Source organism: Hippocampus guttulatus, chromosome 18, assembly GCF_054856545.1.
Source record: "Hippocampus guttulatus isolate MCC_2025c chromosome 18, RoL_Hgut_1.0, whole genome shotgun sequence".
NCBI classification, from domain to species: Eukaryota; Metazoa; Chordata; class Actinopteri; order Syngnathiformes; family Syngnathidae; genus Hippocampus; species Hippocampus guttulatus.
Window position 1 is genome coordinate 3,864,272 of NC_141278.1, and position 14,553 is coordinate 3,878,824.

Here is a 14,553-nt window from a genome sequence, read left to right on the forward strand (position 1 = left end):
CACACAACAGGACCAAGTACAAGACGAAGCAGAGCTCCTCCGCGGCGTGCGTGAGGAGGATGGCGGCCCGGCTCGCACTGATGGACGGACACACGCAACGCAGCTCAGCCGGGGCTGGCCTCTCCGCTGTTTTTTTTTTTTTTTTTTTTTACTCCACCCCTTCAAGGCGCGTCACCCTGACAAGCCGGAGCCCACCTGTCCGTCAATCCGCCGCCGAGTGTTTACCAGTCGGCGTCACTTTGACATCAACACCCACCCACCCATTCACGCACACAAACACACAACCGAGTCGATGTAGTAGCGGCACCATTGTGGAGATTCCTTTTCTCTATCAAGGGCTAAAGTGCAACTCGTTATAAAAAATGCGATATATACAGTATATTTTTAGATATTATATACTTTGACACAAACGGGTCGATTCAGAAATAGAGGGCATTTTCTGTCGGCCCAATCCGATGGACATTCAAGTCAATTTACAAAATAGAGAACACGGCATGCATGCACTTGTGAACATTGTTTGTCCTGAGACAATCTGCAGAAAAACAAATTCAGACATATTGAAATTACAAATGGATCTTGAGCACCTCCTAAAAAGACTTCTCTTGTCCCATCATCTTGATGACCAACTTGCATATCAGATGAAGTACGTTTTCAATCTTTTTGGAACGTGATTTTGTCTATGCCTTACATGAAATGCAATTATTAAACATTGAACACTGAAGTCCCTCTTATGGCAATTAAACTACACCATGAAATGCCATTTTAACATCCAATTATACGTTACCCTCCCATATGAACCATAATCTTTAGAAATATCTGATTTAAACATGAAAATGGCTTTAAATGAAAAATAACAGGATTTAAAGTTATCAAAAGTTTGTACCTTTGATTTTTGTATACCATTTTTTTTTTTACATATATTCAGGTGCCCAAAATGGGGTGTGTGGGCCATAAATGGCCTGCCAGAACATTCAATCGGACCTAGGAACTGTGATTCAAAATATGAACCCATAAATGCCCACTATATACTATCTATCTATATATATATATATATACTGTATATATACACACACACACACGCACACACACACACAGTAATAAGAAACATGCACGATTGACTTTTTTCCGTCTTTTGTTTTTTTTTTTTGGCACGGCACAAAAGAGGTGGCGGATGAATCGGGTCCACCTTTCTTCAGCAGCTTCACACGGAGGGGAGGGGCTCCCAGATCCTCTGCCACAAGGAGGTGGGTGGGGGGGGGGGGGGGTCTACATTAGCCAGCCATTCCCAAGCGTTAGCAAAGTGTTTATAAAAGCGGGCAAACACAGTGGCGGGGGTTATATTGCTAATGCCTCGACGGGGAATGAACATTTCAGGGGACGGCATCCATGAGCAGGACTATGATCGCACGGCGGCCGGAAGGAGAAACTTGGTGGTGAGTGCTCGTCATTTCTACACGCGACAGAAAGCTCGTTAATGAGCGCCGGCGAAAGGAAAGGACCGCCCTCGGAACACAACACGTGTCCATCCGCGTCTGTCACCGCAGCCTGCAACGCTGATTGACGGAGAGTGGTGACGTCACTGGGGGTGGGGGGGACTGGGTTATTGGGGTGCGTGGAAGAGAGGGGGCTTTAGCTCAGATAGGATGACTCCTTACTGTTCAAGAAATAGAGACTTTCTATTTTTAACGGGGCATCTAAGATGATGTAAATGCCAAGTCGGAGCTTTGATCTACTGGTCTGAAGGTATTCTACTGCAAAATCGCACTTTTAGATTTTGACACAATTTGAACCATGAGTCTGGCTTTTAAGTCAAGGGTTTTCATGAATAAAATGTTTGTTTTGAATGTACATTTTAAAATGGATATGCATCACTTTTAGAACATTTCTATTGCGGTGGCTATTACCACTTAATGATTCTCGCTCACTTCGACTTCTATTTATTTAGTTAGTTAATTTTCTTTTTTAAACCCCACTACAATTTAAAGCATGAGTTTAATGTTGAAGATCTTGAACGGCTAAACTTTGTTTTGGGTGCACATGCACTTTTCACAGATTGAGGCAGCAAATAAGATTTAAATCCGGAGTTTGGCTCTTTCGAGCTTTAATACTGTAAAAAAATAGTTTTGAATGTATTCCCACTTTGAGCATTTTTTTTTTTAAACAAACATCAAATAAAATGGACTGACTGAGTTTGAATAGATGTATTTTGTGTGTTTTCAATATAAAAATGTACTGTTTGGTTATAGTTTTACTGAGGTCAGTGCAAATTAAATCCTGATTTCAAACTCATGATTATTTTTTAAAATTTATTACACTGTGAAAAAAACAACAACATTGTTTTAGAATTTGAACGAGGCTTTAATATGTCTGTGTGTCTGTGTGTGTTTAAAACTCATTGCAATGTAAACAAAATATACACATTCTTAGATAAGGCGCTGAACACACTTGGCTTATTGTACAGGTAGCATTAAAAACAACAACACACACACACACCAATATGTTTCATGCCCTAATACTAAAATCAGGTCATCATGTACGTTTAGTACAAAACAACGATTGCATTGAATGCAGCTCTTGTATTGGCTCTCATTACATTTTGTACATTCAGGTTGAGTTACAAAAAAATAGGAACAATGAAATGCATGCTAATGTCAAAGGGGAAGGTTTTTAAGGTTGCATTGCAGGAAAATAAGTCGGGCCAGCAGGGGGGGTCCTGGGGTCCCAAGAGAAAGCTCCTAATGTGCCTGCACTCAAGTGTGTAGGTGTGTGTGTGAATTGTTATAAAAAAGTAATAGAAAGGTGTGTGTAATGAGTAAACTTGTCTTCTTGGTGCGTGTTTGTGAATTGCGATACTCCCAGCAGGTGCATTCCCTTGTCAGTTTTAAGAGTGCAGAAACTCGGTCAGAAATCATCCTAATCTTTGCAAAGGCATCATTGACAGCACAGATGTCGCCAATGTTGTGGCCAGTGTGTGTAAAATTACAGAAACAATCAATGATGAGAAGTATTGATACCCCCCTGCCCCCAACCCCGCTTGCTACTTTTTATCTGTCTTTCTACGATATGGACATTTTTCCAGAATATAGAACAAGAATGTGTGAAGATTTATTTATTTTTTTGAAAAAGAATCTATTTCAACTTTTGAAAATTTTAACTATATGTTCATTATTTTACCGTGTGATTGTTATTTTAATTTTTTTATGGTTTTATTTTACAAAGTATTTTCTAGTATTTAAAACTTATTTTGTATTTAAACTGTTGTGTTTTTTATTTGCTTAATGGTGTGCATTTACAATTCTTTTACCATGCGTTATATATTTTTTATATTTATTTCAATGTGATTAAAAAAAATTGTTCATGCATTATTTGCATTTGTGATTTTGAATACTTGACTGTATTTCTGTCAATCATTTTCTAAAATTTCATGATGTAATTTTTGGCATTTTATTTGGTAACATTATTTTAGCAACCTCATTGTGTTTGCAATGTAACTTATGAGTTATTAGATTTAGGTGTGCTTGGCTTTTGGGGTGTGGTGGTGGTATAAGCAGGTGGCTTCTCAGAGGATTTTTTTTTTCATATTAAGTATTTATCATTAATGGTCACGGCAAAGTTAATGGGCCAAATGATGATGGCAGAAATGTTAATGCCTACCTCTTAACGGTCATGAATAAATCAGTTTGTATGGCGCACATTTAAGAGCCGCGTATTTCTTTTCTCCGCTGGCAACTTTTCTGAACAGCCTTCAAAAAGGACGTCGCTAAGCTCCGCACGATGACGGCCGCTATCACATGGACGGGCTGCCTCCGAGGGGACGTACGTTATATGTCTTCAAGAAATATTAATAAAGACTAAATCTGACACGAGCTCTGTTCTATCTGCTCACATCTATCAGATAAGTGGATGTAATTAAAAATAATGTGGCCGCTTTCACGTGTGTCGCCTTGGAAAAAAAGGAAAAAAATGACAGGATTCACTACTTTTGACAATACAATTAAACCCTCGTAATCCCCACCTCTTTTTTGTCACTTTGAGGCATTTTTTAAATTATTTTAGTTATTTTTTTTCATGAGAAGATGGCATTGATGGTACAGTCACGTTCATGCGTGCGAATAAAACACCGTTTGTGCAGTAATTTGAAATTTAATGTCATGGCGTGTCGGAGACTCAAAGGTGTTTTTAATCTTATGAATTATTTTTTTCAACATTTTCGGTGCTGCTTCTTCTGGCGCTGTATTTATTTGTGGGGCCAAATTCAAGTGGGACGACAAATCCAAGTGTCAGCACCTACATTTTTTTTTCCATCTGTAAAGCCAAGAGCTATTTATCTCAATTGAAGAGACAAACTGCACATTTGGTCACAAACTTGAGTAAAAATGGATGCCACACGCCTCTCACTCCTAAGGGAGAAGCAGCCCGATATTTGTCTCACAGTCACCCAAAACAACTTACATACAGTGACAGAAAATATTATTATACTTGAATGAAAATTATGTAAGATGATATACAAGTGACTGGAAAAAAAAAGTAAAAACTTAATGAACTGCTTCAACTATTTCAATAGCCCTAAACCTGTCCTAAACAAAAGGTAAACGGTCAGTAAATCTGGATAGAACCCTTCATTGGTTCATGAGATCACATTCCAATATGTAGAGTCTGCAAGTGTACCTAATGTTTTGGCCAGTCAATGTATTATTATTATTATTATACTTTTTTAAACTCTTCTGGTAAACAAATAATGCAAAAAAAAAAACTAAACTAAACAACAAATTCAGTTGCCTTGGCTACATCATCAAGCGACACATTTCCCGTTTGAAAATAAACGGCGCCTCACTTGACACACTCACGTTGCCGACGCCTTTTGCATTTTTGTTTGCTTTGACACACGCGCCCCAATTAGCATTTCTCAGCCGCTAAGTGGGAGCAGTAAGGGACACATTCTTGAAAAATGAAAATAAATAAAACGATACATGCCGGACGATCTGGTTTGGTGTGTGACAACGTGACCACAATTATGTTTTACGCAGTGACAATTATTTTCAGGTTTTCGTCGGGGTAAACAAATATGGAACGCTTCCAGTGAGGCAACACAATGGGTAGCATTTCATACACAATCACATTTTTAATAGACTTTACACGATTTTGATTAAGTAAATCAAAATCTGTCGATAATCACCAATCGATACCATGTCACAATTTGCTCTACCAATGATGTCATTGATCGGCAAAATAAGCTATGACAGCAAACACAACCTCGTTGGCTCCAGAACGACCCTTATGTGCTGCCGCAGTGTATATGTGATCCCGAAAGCTAATCTATTTTTAGCCTTGTCGTGTGTCATCGTGAGTTCCGCCTCCGCGCCCTCAACCATCCAATCACAACCACGGAAAGAGCTCATTTGCTAAACAAGGACAGGCGATCTACTGCGGTCATGCCGAACATGAGCTGAGCGATTCTCACAACGTGATTACATATAAAGTCAATATGGAGCAGTACGGCGGCCTTTCAAGGACGAAAGGCATCCAACAATACATTTTGTTGTCCAAGTCAAACGCTCGGACGTCAGAGTTATAGAATTATTATTTCAGCTCATGTAGACCACATGTAGAACACCATTGAAGTGACAAAAGGGATTTCATAATCTGATCCACTTTAGAATTCTGACTTTGGAGTTTGTCCGGTTGAGGTTGACCTTCAAGGTACTCGAGTCAGACCTTTTTATACAACAGCAAACAGGGGGAAATCTACTGCATTTTGACCAGTATAGTTTTAATATCTGTACTAATACCATTTCTCCAAAGAGTATGGTGGCCATCAAGGTGACAAAAAAAACTTTGATCATGTGTTCCATGGTGAGCTCTGAACATTAGAACGGCTCTGACAAAAAAGACAGGCTAGGTTGCGCGAGTGATTAGCCTAGCCAGTGACATTCGCATGTACATGTATGGTGTCCTTTAAGGCACAAAATACATACAATAACATGCTCAGTGGTACAAGTCAGACTTGTTCTGAGTTTGTGAGTTCCAAGTAATCTGAAGAATTAGAGTCTAATTCGCCCAACGGATGACGACCACTTGTACGGTGGCCTTTAAAGGACAAAAGCTATTTGTTAAAATAGTCAAGGTTCTTAAATGAATTCTGCTCTTATTTCTTTGAAAGTGTGACACGAGGGAAAAAAAGTTCCTCTGTGTGTGACATTCTGATTTAAAGCCACTATTAACGGTCAAATTAGGACATCTTAATCCTTTGCGATTCCAAAAACTGCAAATCTCCAATTGCACAGATCTCTGGTTGCTGGCTGTCAGCATAATAATAACAATAAAAAAAGTTCTCTTAAAGCCTCTCTTTCCTGACATTAAAAGGAGCATGCGCGTGGTTGCAGGCATATATTTATGAATAGGAACCTTTAATTAGGGCCCGTGTTTCCTCGGCGAGTCACATTGAGGGATGGTCCTAGGCGACATTCATTAATGATAATCACCAAGAGCGATGATGGCGCAGCTACAGGCCACGTCTCGGGGGAGCCTGCACTTGAAAAGAAGAATTAAATTACACACGGTGACTCTTTAATTGCGAGGAGAGGAAAAAAAAAGGGGGGGGGGGATATATAGCCATCTTAGTTAAATATGCTCGTTACGGGATCAAGGTTTGTGCGAGGGGCTCTCATCCTTTAAGTGGGGAACTCGACGCCTTGTCGCCACATGACTATGCAGACATGTTTTTATGCGTGCGCACACGAGATGGACAGTTGTTTAGGTCGAGTGAAAACATTTCTCCGAAGGCAAGCCACGAAGGTCGGAAATGACACAAAATGGATTAACTTGAATTTGGGCCTTTGAATTTAGAATATGAACAAAATGAAATATAAACGTCGAAAGTCGCACAAAAATGACACCGTGCACAACAACGCTGTCAAAACGATGCAAAAGCGTTTGATATTTTTAATTTTAATAAATCGAAATCAGTGTTTTTTCAAATTTAGGATTTATTAATTTTTTTGGGCTTCATGTCAACATTTACCTTATTTCTACTCTTGCACGACGGCCATTAATGTCAAGACAATTGCCTGTACAGTAAATAAAACTTATGACGGCCAATGTTCAACCGGAATGGATTATTTCTCTCTGGGAGGCGCTCTTTTCAAATGTGTTAGACCATCAAGGATCTATGGCACCTTTGAAATAGTCTCTGGTTCATCCATTTTTTGTGTTGTTTTTTTGATTGCAAAATGTCTTCCAAAGCTGGCTGATTACATTCAACATCTGTCAGGACTTTTGTGACATTTCTCAGACGCCCGCCGTTGCACTGATTAAAAATGGCAAATTAACTGATCACCCAAATAATTGTCAGTCGCAGGCTTAATTGACAATTTGTACAAAAGTTTGGCACGCACGCACGTGCACAAGCACGCGCACACATAAAAACATCCCTGACCTAATTGCTCAATCTCACTGCACTAATTAATCACAGCTGACTCAACATGGCGACAATGTTAGTGAGGTGACGCGCCATGACTGAGAAAATTTGCTCTCTCAATCTTTCTCAGTCCTTTCCAAATCCGACGGCAAAAAAAGTCAGCATCCAATGGATGTAATTTGACATGAGTGGAGGTGCAAATGGGGGAAGTTGAAGAAGAAGGAAAAAGAAGGTGGCATCGGAGCTAGGTCATGATGCGCCATTAATCAAAAAGAATGACACGGCTGTCGCCCGTGACATGCGGTCGCGTGTCGGATCCTCCTCCCGCCCTCCCATGCACCACTGAGCCAACTTTATTAATCAAGCCTCCACCTGTTAATTGTCACCCGTAAATTCCCCCATTTGGATTTTTTAATAATCTCGGAGGCGCAGCGCTAACAATCTGCCTGCTGATTGGAGTTTTATTGAGAAGCGGGATAGAGATGGCGGAGTGACACAAATAGCTTTCTCGTCACCTCCCGTCTTGTGACAGTTATGAAATACAATTATGATCGGCCGTGGCTGCTTAAAGATTCACCGGGCGCACCCCCGCCTGTCAAAGGGGGCGGCGTTCGCGGTTCCACTGCGAGTCCCCGTTGATAAGATATCTCCTTTCACTAACACTTCAGTTCTCCATCTAAAATTGCATTTACATTACATGCTTCAAGTGACAATTTCCATTTGATGTACGTGCGGGTGGAACAAAGGTGCGCCAAGCATGTCAGGACCTTGAAGGGGATGCATGACTTCAAAAAATTTGGGAATGGATGGCATAGAGAGTTAAATAGAGTCTATATATGGAACATTAGTGGTGAACAGATCAGGAATCGATTTCAAGGGTGCACGTAGGGGTGCACCAACCCTGTCAGGGTATTAAGGGATGGGGTGAGTTGCGATTAAAAGTTTTGGAATAGATGCATAGAATATTTTCAAAATATGCTACATAAGCGGTGAAAGATCAAAAATTTGCAAATTGTAACTTGCCTCGCGAGGGATGAAACTGGTATTTTTTAAATTGGTATAATATTTACATATTTAACTGTATTCTTTTTTTTCACCCCACAAAATGAAGACAAACCCCTCGAAAAAAAGTATATTCAGTAAATCGAATTGTTCTGCCTTTCACTACATGTCACACAAACATCACTAGACCAGCAAAGACTATTTTAGTGGTACATTTTAGGACCAATTAAATGAAATTGGATGGGAATCGCTACTTGAGAAGGATCTCAACTCATAGGCTGCCCTGGTGGTCAAGGACGATAATATGAGTGGTGGGCCAGGGTAGGGGGGGGGGGGCCCTCATCCATCAGAAGAGTTGTTGGTAATGGAAGCAGCCAGTGACAGTGATCATCGGCACCGCAAACAATGGACCATAAACATCCCAAGACAAGTGGTCACACATACGGGGACGAGGGGGAGGAGGATGTTTGGCCACAGGGATCGCATGCGTGTGGGTGCGTCACATTGCAGAAAGGCAAACACGCACCATGAGAGGCTTCTTAATGAGAATTCTTATTTGGTATATGTAAATGCTCTCATCATGTTCACTGCACAAAAAAAAAAAAAAAAAAAAAAAAAAAAAAGATGATAGTGTTCCAATCATGCTTTCACGTTCATGACACCAATTAAAGAAAAGTTCTCAATCTATAAAAATGATATAAATAAATACAAAATCTAGAAAGAGCAGAGTACGTAGAGTATGGCATGCGATTTTCTTCCCAATCTGAGTGTTTTGTCACTATTTGTGTCAGTTCAACACACTGGAGCTGCTTTAATTGGCTGACGTTCAAGAGTCTTTTTATGTTTAGAACAGACGTGGTCCAATTAGCGCAACCCTACATAACACTTAAATACTGGACCAGCACACTCACTCTGCTCTCTCCACCTTGTGTGCGTGTGTGTACATGGGCGCGCACCCACGTGCACACACACAGACACACTTCTGTATATCCATGTGTGCACCAGTGTTTGCAGCAGTTGTTTGTGTGCACTAGTGTGCCCATAAATGTGTGCGAGCGTGCGTTTGAGAGAATGTGTCCACGTGCACCAATAAGTGTGTCTGAATGTGCGTGCGCGCAGACAAAGAGCGGATGCACACAGACACAGTTGATGCACGCACACACACACACACACAGTAGACAAACAAATACACACACAGGTTAATGCATTCTCACTTGTGCAAACACACACACACACACACACACACACACACACACACACACACACGTATCCAACCATTTGTACATAATAAAATGGTATGTTATATACCCATGTTAGCAAATTGAGTGCACGCTAAACGAGGGTGTGTGTGTGTGTGCGTGCATGAGCAAGTCACAAAGCGAAAAAGTCTCCTGTCAGGCGTAACAGCTGGTTTGAATGCGGCCTTCACTCTGGAGGATACATGTAATTGCTCTAATCAACACTGCCGTGCTAAAAAGGGGAAATTCTTTTTGCTTCTTAAACAGCAAATTAATTTTAAAAAAAAAACCGGCCCCCCAGATCAATTTAACAGTATTTTTAGTTTTGACAGCTTTTCGGAGTGCGTCAGCGTCAGTTGTGACAGCTGAAAAGTGAAAAAAGCGCCCGGCGTGGACACACAAGAAGTGGCGGGCGGGCGGGTTTGTGATGTGCGCGTGTCAAACGACTTATCTCGCTAAAGCGCTCGCTGGCACGCCCGTCACTAAACTTCACAAACGGCCGAGCCTTCAAACGTGTCAAAAAAGAGAAAGAGAGAGAGAGCGAAACGGAGTCATCACATCACACATCAGTCATGTAGCCACCAGCGAAATGAGCGAGGTGTCATGTGCACTCAAGGAGACGCTCACTGATGACGCTTTCAATCTGAACACGACTAAGTGATAACATCATCTTTTTGCCGCTCACTCTCGTTGAGTCTTAATCAATTACTCCTTTGATTGCTGATGACGATTAGCATAACATTTCACGCGCGGGGTGATAGTGGAGATTTCAAGAGCAAAACAAGCTTTTGGGCGGATGCTGTTCAAACACAACATTGCTACTAAATGCAAGTTTGTTCTGTTGCAAAACATTTATTTATTTTTTTTAAAAAAGATGATCAGCATGAAGTGCACTCGAACGCCACTTGGCTCCCCGGCGAGAAACAAACTACTTTCATTGTTGTCTTTTTTTTGAACACACACACATTGACAAAAACACAGATTGAAAGCACGTGATTCACTGAGATGGGGAAGAATCACAGAAAAACAAGTGCATGGGTGCATGCGCAAAAATCTGGGTGTACCAGAAATGTCAACTTCTCACCTACCGGGCTGCTGCTGATCGGACACAAGGCATGATAAGTGCTGTCCCTGGCTGATGACATCATCACTTTGTGCAACACATGTGGTCTAAAGAGGAAATCAAATGATTATTTTTGTAAAAAACGTTTTTCGATTGATTCACCGATTAATGAGTCACTCTGTTGCGCAGATGTAAATTGATGTCAAGGAAAAATGATGCACTTATTGGGAAACTTGGGCACCACGAATATATTTTATTGTGGAAAAAAAACAACGTAGCAGAAAATCATATTTGAATCTTCATTAATTCAGTGGCTGCCTGCCTTGAGCATAACGATATTTCACAAGAGATTAACAAGAGGCAGCCGGATTTTATTGGTTGCAAATAACCGTGTAAAAGAAGCATTAAAAAAATGCAAATCATTAAAGCCGCATTAAACAATATTATTGACCTTTCCGTGGTCACTTTTTTTTTTTTTTAAACCTCACCCACGGAGGTTCCGATTCGCATACGCCGCTCTTAATAAATTACATATTATAAAAGAATTAGGCACAACTGGCCGCGTTTTTATGAGCCCGTAAAGGTGAAGGCCACGCATATTAAGGTGTTCACGCGCTGTGAACTTTTGGAGTAAGTTGCCGAATTAATTCCGCCATTGTACTCCATTTGCAATCTGTTTAAAACTAAAAGAGGATTTCTATTATCGCTCGGCAACAAAGAAGAAGTTAAATGAGCGTACTGTAATTGAAGACCTTTCCTTGCGTTGGAGGTGCGTCGGGCGTTGACGGTCACACAGCGCCTGTTTATACACACACAAAAACAAAAAACAATACAGTTAGTATTTATTTGAGGAGCAAAGCATTTTTTTTTTTTAAAGCGGTCCCAAATTAATTCACAACCCCGGTTTTCGGCTCCTTGGCCAAAACAGGACGTTTGCACAGATTTTGGAGCATGTGGTCAATTCTGTCGAAGCAAGGAGTTTGCCCTCAAGGAGAAATCCTTTCCAAATACTTTGTGTGTGTTATGAGCAGCTCAGGTAACAAAATTGTCATGGACAAGTGAGAGGATATCAACATGAGCCCAACAATACAACATTTTCTTTCCAGCTGACCCAGTCCCACCCGGCAACAGTGACAAAAAAAAAAAAAAAAGAATGTCTCGCTGTCACTGTGACAGCTGGATGGACACGGAGGAAAAGTTTGCCGCAGTTTTATACATCTAAAGAAAAAAAATTGTGAATCTAAAGCACTCGAGGAGTGTGGAGAAGAAAAAAAAATGACAGACGACAATAGCATCTACCAATAGCACTGTCAAACAACACCACCTCTCTCGGATGTTAAAAGCTTTAAAAGCTGATGCCTCGGTGACACTCGCAGCCTCGGGATGTCACACATGCTTGACGACTTGAGAGCGGTCCTCTGTTTTTTTTTTCTTCTTTTTTTTCCGTGGGCGTGCGCGTCTCTGGGCGGCAAAATTGACATTTGAGGGGCACTTTACACAAGCCAGAGTTTGCTACGGGGGATCCTCTGTATCACCTAAAGAGCCTTTGTCAGTCATCGGAAAGCTGTCACCTTTCAGGGGGCCGATACGGTAGGGGGGAGCGCGCTGACAGCTCGGAATTAATGAGAGGTGCATGACAGCGCACCTCACAGCTCTCGTATGCGTGTGTGGTCCTTTGTCTCAAGAGGATGGACCAACTTCCTCACAACGCAGCCGGAATGATAGATAAGACGAGACATCGAGGTGGTTGTTTGGTTGGATTGGGTGCACCTTTACCGAAATATTTGAAGGCCCGCACCCCATTGAAACATCTTGACAGAGTTGGTGCACCCCCGCACCCATCACTCACTCAAACCCGATGGGGGAAAAAAAAAGGCTGTGAGTGGCCTTAAGGTGGTCTTTTGATTTCTGATAATCTTTTAACATCTCAAAGACAGAGTTGGTGCACCCCCAACGACACACGCATTTAAAAAAAAAACTGTCTTTTTTATATCTTAAAGCCATGCCACTATTTTGGACCAGAGGAGACTAGTCGTGCACCACTGGGCTGGTGATGGGCTCATCTAGGTTTACAGCGGTCGCCAACCTTTTCTGTGCCGCGACTGGGTTACACATCAAGCAATATTTTTGCTGGACTGATGGACATAGAAAAATATAATGATTAGAAGGTCTGACTTGTCAATGAGTTGCTCATCATCTAATTTATTGAGTTGCTCATCAAAAAAAAAAAAAAAGTAGGAGCAACGGTGGGATGGCGCCTGCGTGGAAAGATAATCCGCAGTGGTGGGACAGGGATGTGAAGTTTAACAATCGAGAAACAGTCCGGGTTTTGTCAACGACACAATTTCCATCTCTGTCCACAATTTCAGAGTGTTTAGTAGAACCGGCCATGTTTCTTGCCTTTATCTGCTTGCGTAGCATTAGCATTAACATTAGCGGTAACCACCGTTTTGCTCACGCTGTTGGAGGGAGATTATTTTAAAGGATCTTAAAGGGGACCATTTGAAAATGTTCCACCCGTCCAAGAATGTATAACAAGTTTCTGATTCTGACGATCGCAACAGTCAGCAGTGCAAAAAACTGCAGGAAAAATAAAGCACATTAAAGACATGCGATTGCTCGATTTGAATCACGATCTGACATGAAATGAAAGTTAAACTAAAAGGAAATAAAACAGCCATCGGCGAGTGAGTTTATCAGCTTGGCACCTTCTACTGGAACATTCTTGATGAAGCAAAGGTTGTCTTCATTAAGCGCATTAATATTCATGACACATGGTAATTCTGACACAGAAAAGGTCTTGGTAACCTTTTCGCGTGTGTGAGTTTTTTTTTCTTCTTCTTTTTTTTTTTATTTCTCAAGGAAATTACAGTCCGGCAATGACTTAATTAATGCTCGCCTTCTTGCCCGCAGTTTGAGGGCCTGTCAGTTTGCCTGTCAGTTTGCCTGTCAGGCACGCCGAGGGAAGGATTGAAGGAGAGGAAGAAACAAGAAAAAGAAGAGGAAGAGAAGGAGGAGGGGGTAGGATAAAAAAAAAAAAAGACAGATGGAGTCAACACCGGCTTGTTTTGCAGACAGAACTTGGTAATCACTTTGGCTTTTGCATTTCATTTCACATTTCTTGCTAGCTTTTACCATGCACAACTTTATCACAACTTTATAATTTAGAGTTCAAATTATTTGGTACACCTGGCAGGGAAGTATTCGGAGATGTGAGCATACTTAGACTTGTCTTAATGTCTATTGATCACATTCTGGGATATGGTCGGATTTTTTTAATTTCCTCCTCGATCTATTACTATTCAACATTTGTATTAGTGCCTGATCGCCGAGCGTTAAACGGACCCTCTGGGAATTGTTATTATAATTCTTCAGACGAACCAAACTGCCTTTTTGGGACATCAAGGAAAACAACACCAGTTTTTTCCGAGCAAAAATGTTTGTCACCGCCAACATTCACTCAGTAGTACCCCCAGCAAAGGTTCAGAAAAACAAAAGCCACGAGTTGACCAATCCACATAAAATTGGATGCAAGGGTGGGAAGGACAACACATATCACAGGCGTCAAATTCAAAGCCAGATCTGGCCCTCCACAACAAAACTCTTCATGATTGATCGTAAAAAAACAATCATAATCAAATGCGAGGGCAATTATGAACTATGATGGGGGACGGTTGTTCGGGTTTCCACACAAAACACATTTGAGAAAGACCAAGAAGTGGAACTAGTCCATTAACAAAGAGTGCAGCTCAGCTTCTGGTTAGCAATATGCGGGTACACTGTATATCTCAGTTCATAAATGGTGTAGGTACAAAAATACATTTCCTGACATG

The 14,553-nt window shown here is 41.1% G+C and overlaps 1 long non-coding RNA gene across 1 annotated transcript in view; it reads right to left on the minus strand.

Moving 5' to 3' along the window:
• Positions 1 to 10,797: 10,797 nt before the first annotated feature.
• The window catches only part of LOC147190680 (uncharacterized), a 61,183-nt gene continuing 57,427 nt past the window's right edge, over positions 10,798 to 14,553 (minus strand). Inside the window, exons 5-6 of the long non-coding RNA XR_015103788.1 lie at positions 11,460 to 11,519; positions 10,798 to 10,827 (exon numbers count right to left, since the gene is read on the minus strand). This is a non-coding gene — a long non-coding RNA (uncharacterized LOC147190680). The remainder of the gene's footprint in view (positions 10,828 to 11,459; positions 11,520 to 14,553) is intronic.